Here is an 8,131-nt window from a genome sequence, read left to right as displayed (position 1 = left end):
TAAGCAACTTAACATTTTAAGTCTAATAACAACTTGAAAACAAGACTATATATTTAAAGTCTTTGGAAATTTTGGATGGAAAGATTTATTTTTTCCCATCATCCAACAATGTTTCATACAGCAAATTTCAAGTATGAATAAGTGATTTATCTAGTTTTGTGTGTCCTTAGCAATATAATTGTATTTGTGAGACTATTCAGTAATCTAATTCAAATAGATTTCATCAATAACCAATTTTATGTTTATTTCCTGCCTTTGTATCCAAAAGGAACATGCCCTCCTGGGCATCAAGTGAACATCATTTATCCATTCATTCTCATAGGAACTAAAACAGAGCTAGAAATGATGTTCTGGACCAGTACTGGTTTAGTCCAGTCCCCTCGTAGTTTAGGAATGGAAGAAAATATGACACTAGTCTTAAGAGTTGAGATTCACTACACGAGTTCCCTTTAACTGCAAGTCCTTATTTCTGTTCCCTATAGTAGGCTGACTCTCCTGTGATAACTAGATTTATTTACTGCAGGGGTGGGGAACCTGTGGCCCAGAGTGGCCTGGAGGCCACAGATTCTGCACCCCTGATGTAGTGTTTTCAAGTTTCCAAAGTGTTTTACATACATCTCATTCAAGCCTAATAACAAAGCTGCGGAGTAAAATTTGCACATATCTTTATCATTTGACACATGAGCAAACTAAAGCACTGAGAGGGTAAGAAATCTGTTAATTTATTTTAAAACATATTACCAAAATCATATTATATTTGTTGAATTGGCACGTTGAAAAAAATAAGCCTTGTTAGGCTTAATCCCCCAAATTCTGTGATGGACAAGGATTCCTATAACTGGTCTTGTTTATACTAAAACTAGGAGTCTGATTAATTCCTCAAGAAATAGAATGGGAGCAGAATTCTGTGGTGGGGTTCCTATGGCCTCAAGGTGGCAGGTTCCTCACCTGGAATAGATCAAACAGTTTTCAAAATTTAGCCTCTCAGTCCATTCACAATAACCTCTTAAGAGTGGCAAGGGATTGTAGCCATCTGAGCCAACATATAAGCAAAAAGAACCCTCACTATACTGTCCCTCAGAGATGGTCAGAGTTGGGAATGTTGGGGCAAATGGGTTGCACAGTGGGTAGAGCGCTGGGCCTGTCTTCCTGGGTTCAAATCTAGCCTCAGACACTTGCTAGCTGTGTGACCCTAGGCAAGTCACTTAACCCTGTTTACCTCAGTTTCTCATCTTTAAAAGGCAGACCACTCCAGTATCCTTGCCATGAAAACCCCAAATGAGGTCACAAAGAGTTGGACATGAGTGAAAACAACCAAATAACACATTGTCCGGAAGCTTTTCTAGAGACCAAGCCTGTGAAAAATAATTTCCAAACTCAGAACACCACCCAGCCAGCCCTTTTCTGAAAAGTTCTTCAGAAGGACATTACTGTTAATAAGATTGAATTGAGTCTTGTCCTGGTCAAACTCCAACCCAGTCCTGAATTGATTTAATCTGCTCAGGTTTGGGTGGATATAGACTCTTCTGCCTAGATAGCCCAAGGCTGAGAGTGGGTTGGGAGGTGGTCTGATAGAACAGGTATTTCCTCTGTCCTAGGTAGAATGATGGTTGGATGATATCAGCCCCTGTTGAAAAGGTATTGTACCAGGATTAAGTTACCTAAGACACATTCTCAAGAGCTCATTTTAATATAGTCTGCCTCCCAGTGACCAATCAGAGTTGATTGGTACCACTTGGGAACACCCACTCTTCGAAGGGCATATAACCCTGTACCCTCAAATCCCAAATCGAGCCAGTCCTGGACTGGCCCCTTAGGAGTTCCCAGTTCTGGACTGTAACTCCCATGCAACACATGTCAAGCCAGTTTGAGAGAAATAAAAACATGGACACACCCCCTAACCTGTTTATCTCTTTCTTAGAACAAACTCTGTTTCTGGGGACAACATGCCTAAATATTCTGCATTACAATTTTCACCTTTTGCTATTGGCTCTATCCTCTGGACCTAAATAAAACAAGCTTAATCCATCCTGCACATAATAAATACTTGAAACTCTGAGGGATTCTAGCCCACCCTGAGTTTTCTCTTCTCCAAGTCAAATATCACAAGTTCTTTCAACTTCTGCTTCTCTTGGGATGTGGACTCGTGACCTTTCAGGATCCTGATTGCCATTCTCTGGATGCTACAAATTTACCAAGATCCTTCTTAAATTGTGTCACAATATTGAAAACAGTATTGCAGATGAGGTAGAGTAGAGTTGGGCCTGTCCTCCCCAACCTTCCCAGAATTCTTTTACTCTAGACCCTTCCTAGGACATTGACCTCCTTGCTCTTCCTCTGACACTCCATCTTCTGCCTCGCGTTTTCACTGATTGGTCTTCCGTGCCTGAAGTGCTTTCCTGCTAGTCTCCAACTCTTGGCTTCTCTGACTTCTTTCAAGACCCAGCTAAAATCTCACCTTCTATAGGAAGCCTTTCCCAATCCTTTTTAATTCTAGTGCCTTACTTTTATTGATTATTTCTAATGAATCCTGTATGTAGCTACTTTGTACACAGTTTTTTGCATGTTTTATCCCCATTAGACTGTAAGCTCATTTGTTTGTATCCCTGGTGCTTAGCAGTGCCTCAGTAGCCATTTAAAAAATGTTTATTGACTGACTAACACCAACTCAGTGCTAAAATGCCATCAGACTGCAGACATAGGCCAAATATCCTCATTCTCCCCACCTTTCACTTCTTTCTTTCCCATGCATGTCTTCTGTAGATCCCTATGTTGTAGGGGAAGGGTGGAGAGGCATCATCTCTGTGCCTTTATAATATGTTTGCTAGCTGTGTGATTTAATTGTTTACTTGTTTCTTAAGCTGGCTAATGTGATTGAGTGGATAATTAGTGAAATGTTAAACTATGGGTGCTATCACTGGAGTGCTGTAGTTGAATAGACTGGAAGAAAAGAGAAAGATTTAATCCAACAGTGTTTTACCAGAAATGAAAGTTAACAATCCATTTTTATAACCATTCCCCCATTTTTCTTTGAGAAAATGAATTAACAGCAGTGCCAGGTAACTGAGTTGGCACTGAAGCAATCATTTACCTGATTTAAAAGGAAAATCCCTCCTTCAGAGGGGGAGGGAGGCCAAGGGATTGGCTATCAGGGGTGGGGAACTTGCAGCCTTGAGGCCAATATGGTGGTTTTAGGCCCTTGGGCGTGGCCTTTTGACTTGAGTCCAAGTTTTACAAAACTTGTAAAAAAAACTTATAGAGAAGCCCCCAGGTAGAGCAGAGCAAAAAATATTAAAACTTTGGGCAATTATGTATTGACATTTGAGGCCATAAGTTTTACAGCTGACTTCCTTCTTGGATTTTATCTCATGCAAACTGTTTCTCATTTTTCTTTCTTCACTGTTTTTTTGTTGTTGTTTAGAGGTTCAGTCGTGGCTGACTCTTTGTGACCCCATTTTGGGTGGGGGGGGAAGAAGGAGGAGGGTGAAAATTTAAAACTCAAAATCTTATGGAAGTGAATGTGGAAAACTAAAATAAACTAAAAACAAATAAATAATTAAAAAAAAAAAGACATAGAGCCAAGGAACTGCTTGGTACTTTTTAGCATTTGGAAACTGTGCCAAATGAACTTCATTGTGACTCTGTGGTGCAGGGCTCTGGGGAGGCAGTTGAGAGGAGAGTGGTTGACAGTACAGTCATAGTATAGGGAGGCAGTACCTACCTGGCTCCCAGCAGAGGAGGACATTCCTAGCCCCTGGAATAAGGGCTATTTCTGGGAAGACAGAGCTTAGGCCCCACTGGTATCAGCGCCTGTTACTACCTCTGGCCTGGCACATGGGAGCAGCAGCAGTGCCCTCGGCAACACTTAGGCCCTGGTATGAGGAGGTAACACAGCCTTAGGACAGGGGGCAAAGTTAGGCCTCAACAGAGACAGAATGTCTTGTGGGGATCGAGGGAAAGAGTAGTAATGCCTGAAGTAGCATTCCTACCCTAGAACAGGGGGGCAGTGGAAGCATTCAGGTCCAGCACAGGGAACATTGCCAGTACCCAGTATAGGGAAGCGGGGCTTGGCCTCAGAAGATCAAGCTGCAGGGCCACCTCATTGGTAGTAAGCAACAGTGCTGGTTTCAACATAAGTAAAGTGGTCAATAGGGGAGTGGCAAAGACAGGCCCAACCAGAATAGCCTTTTGCTTACTATATTTTAGAACTATTGGGATCCCTCTACGTGGCTGCTAGGACCCAGTGGTCATTGGAGTACTCTTTCCAGAAAATTCTGGATGAATTACTGGTGGTTTGAAGAGATTATCTTGTTTTTTCAGTCATAGTGTGGAGGTGAAACTGTTTCCCCAGACCTCGAAGAGGGGGCAGTCCATTAGAGGTCTCTTAAAGGACAAAAATCTGATATTCCTTCTATTTCCCCCCCCATGGGGTTTTGAGGGAGGAGTAGGAGCCCCTCTGGTGGGCCATTTCTCAATATCCATCCTGGCATTGGGACAGGCTGCATACAAGAAGAGGATAATGACTTCATAGGTGCTTTAATACAGATAACCCTGATCTGTGATAAGGATGGATGACTATGTGGGAAGTAGGATCATCTTTAGTTCCTGGTACTGCTTCTGCTCATTGTTACTTCATCTAGGAAGATCTACTGTGAATTGAAAAAAATTGTTATCACCCACTGGGCGGGGCTAGGACTCAGTCCTTCTGGAGGTGGAGGTACAGCCACAACTGCGTGAGATTCCCATGTCTGGTTGCTCCCAGGAGCTGTTGTGTTGTCTTATGGTGTTCTCTCTTTTTCTCTGTCTCATATATACATACATATATAAATAATATATAATATATATAATATATGAATATATAAATATATGTGTGTATATATACATATATGTGTATATATACACATATATACATATACATATATACATACACACATATATATATATATATATATATATAAGCATTCTTTCTGTTTAGGTTTTCTTTTTCTTCTCTATTGCTACCTATGCTAGGCTTCTCAAATCTCCAAGGTCAGTTTTGTTCAGTAATAGCCCCAAAGCAATTTAGGTGGTGGAAGGATCTTTAAAACATTGCCACTAAGGAGTAGGGTATGGTAGAAGTTCTACCAGAACCCACCCCCTTCCTGGCCATGTGAACTTTCCAGGACAGTAGGGCTTGAAATGTTGATATGGCTTCCTGGCTGCCTAAATAAAATAACAAAAACTACACTGCCACTCCCACCAAGAGGATCTGGCAGCTCCTGAGGCCTGACTAGCCACCACCACAGGTACCATAGAAGCAGGGAAGCTGTGCTCAATGGAATCGATGCTGTATCCATGGATGAATATCTTTTCCTTTCTCTAAATGCTCTTCCCTTGTAATGGCTAAGCAAACCTTCTTTTGTTAGCTGTTAGAATGTTATGTGTCTCATTTTGTTCCCATCACAAACTTCAGCTAGCACCTGACATGGCCTACTATCACAAGCAGGCAAACTTTTGTAACTTGATAGAAATAAGCAATCAGTGTTTATGTTTAAAAATAATATTAGCTAATAATAGTAGTTAATATTTATATAGTATCTACTATATGCCAGGTACTAAGCTAATTATTTAGTATTTCATTTATATTAATTTATTATATTTTTTATTATTTCATTTACTCCTTATAACAATGCTGGGAGGTAGGTGAGATTATTATCTGAGGCAAACAAGAAGTAAATGACTTGCCCAGGTTCACACAGCTAGTTAGTGTCTGAGGCTGTATTTGAACTCAGACTCTCCTGACTCCAGGCCCAGCACTTTTAACCACTGTACCATCTAGTTGAGAAGCAAAAAAAATCATCGACAAGTATTTATTGCATGCCAAGCACTGTGTTTACCACTGGGGATATTAAGACAAGCAAAAACATAGAAAGTGCTAAATAATAGCCAAATTTATTGATTTAAAGGCATATAAAATGGATGAGAAACAATAACAAAGAGAATAAGGGGAAAACATAAGATTTTAAAGACAGTACTTTCTATAATAAAATGGAGGACTGACCTAAAGAAATCATAAGAATGAATGGTTAAAAAAAGAACTTAATTTATTAAAATAGTGGTGATATAGAACATTTTACTTCATTTGCTCTGCTCTTTGATGTCTTTTGTTTGAATTCATGTCTTGTCTGGTTGGTAAAAGTATACACACTAAGGGGCTTTTGAGCTATAATTTTGAATGGCTATCAATCCACACTGTGCCTCCAATGTGGGGTAACTTTTGGGGGAGGCCTTGTGAGAGGACATGCCAATGTACTGCACTTCAATAGGTCAAAGATCTGAGATTCCATTAGCAAATTAGAACATCTGTAAAGCTTAGCAGATGAGTTTTGTGAGTTGCTGTTGAAGAAATTTATCTCCCAGTAGCCAACCTTCTCATAATATTTCTCTGAACTTAGCTAGTCTGGTCTTTGGACAACAGTTACACATCATAAGGACCATAGTCTATCTAAGTCTTTCTAGTCTGGTAGTATTATCCAGAGCTTACGCCCTTGGAGAATCCAATACCACCGCCCTAGTATTATAAGGAACAGGAAGCAGTCACTGAATTTTAAATACTCTTTAATTCATTTTCCATATTTTTTTAAATTCTGAAAAAAAAAATCATGACTTTTTACATGATTCCACAATTTGACAATCATAATAAGACTTTACTGACATTACAAAATAACTTGGCACAGGACATTTTCAAATATCAATTCACACTGACACTATGTAGGATGGAAATAATTGATTTGGTGAATGATCCATGTCATTGTACCTTTAAGAAAATGTTACCTAGTGTAAACCTAATGTCAAGTACTAGGAAAAGTCTACTTCAAACTTTAGTAGAACTTCTCAGAATAAATATTTCTCTGAATAATGTGTGAGATTATACTTCTGTTATTTCCCCAAGTTTGTAGTGTTCACAAGAATCTAGAGATAGATGAAATATAATATTTTGCTAATTTTTGTTTGTTTGGTTTTTTTGGCTTAGGCAATCGTGGTTAAGTGACTTGCCCAGGGTCACACAGCTAGTAAGTGTCAAGTGTCTGAGGCTGGATTTGAACCCAGGTTCTTCTGACTCTAAGACCAGAGCTCTATCCTTGCCCTACCTAGCTGCCCCAAAATATAATATTTTAATATAAAAGTTATTTCACTATTTCCAATGGTATACTTGTATGACTCAATCAATCAACAAGCAGTTATTGGGCATTTTTATTGGGCATTAGGCACAAAGTAAAAGGAAATTTACTTTGTGTCAGGCACTGTGCTAAGCACTGGGAATAGAAAGGCAAAACCACAAAAGCAATCCCTACCCTCAAGGAGCTTATATTCTAAGAAAGGAGACAACATTTGCACCCAGTAACAGCTATGGTGTGTGATGACTAACTTTGATAGACTTAGCCCTTCTCAGCAATGCAAGGATCTAAGATATCTCCAAAAGTCTCATGATGGAAAATGCTATCCACATCCAAAGAAAGAACTATGGAGTTTGAATACAGATTGAAGCATACTATTTGCTCTTTTTTTTCCTTCTGTTTTGTTTTGTTTCCTCTTTCTTATGGTTCCTTCTATTTGTTCTAATTCTTCCTCACAACATCACTAATGTGAAAATATGTTTAATACGAATGTATATGTATAGCCTATGTCAGATTACGTGCCGTCTTGGGGAGGCAGGTATGGAAGGAGGAGGAGAAAAATCTAAAACTCAAAAGCTTATGGAAGTGATTGTTGATAAATCAAAATAAATTAATAAAAAAAGAAAAAGAAAAAAAGAAGACAACATATAAATAAATGGGAATATACACCATCTATACAATACATAGTCACATAAAAAGGATAAATATTTGACATGAACACAAAAAGCATAATTAAAGATACTTTCATTGAAGATAATGAGTGAAAGTTTAAAGAAATACTTCCAAGAGAAAGACTTGATGTTCATTACTAGATCTGCTGAATAAGATTTTGACCGAGGTACCACATATGACCTTAACACTATAACACTATATATCTGAAACTAGTAGTGTATACTACTCAGTAGCTTTAGAAAATCTGAAGCTCTGACAGTAAGTGATGCATGTCAGGCCTAGAAAACAATTCTAGAAAGTCA

This window comes from Phascolarctos cinereus, unplaced genomic scaffold (genome assembly GCF_003287225.1).
Source record: "Phascolarctos cinereus isolate Bilbo 61053 unplaced genomic scaffold, phaCin_HiC Scaffold_726;HRSCAF=1367, whole genome shotgun sequence".
Classification (NCBI taxonomy): domain Eukaryota; kingdom Metazoa; phylum Chordata; class Mammalia; order Diprotodontia; family Phascolarctidae; genus Phascolarctos; species Phascolarctos cinereus.
Note: the sequence above shows the minus strand (reverse complement) of the source record.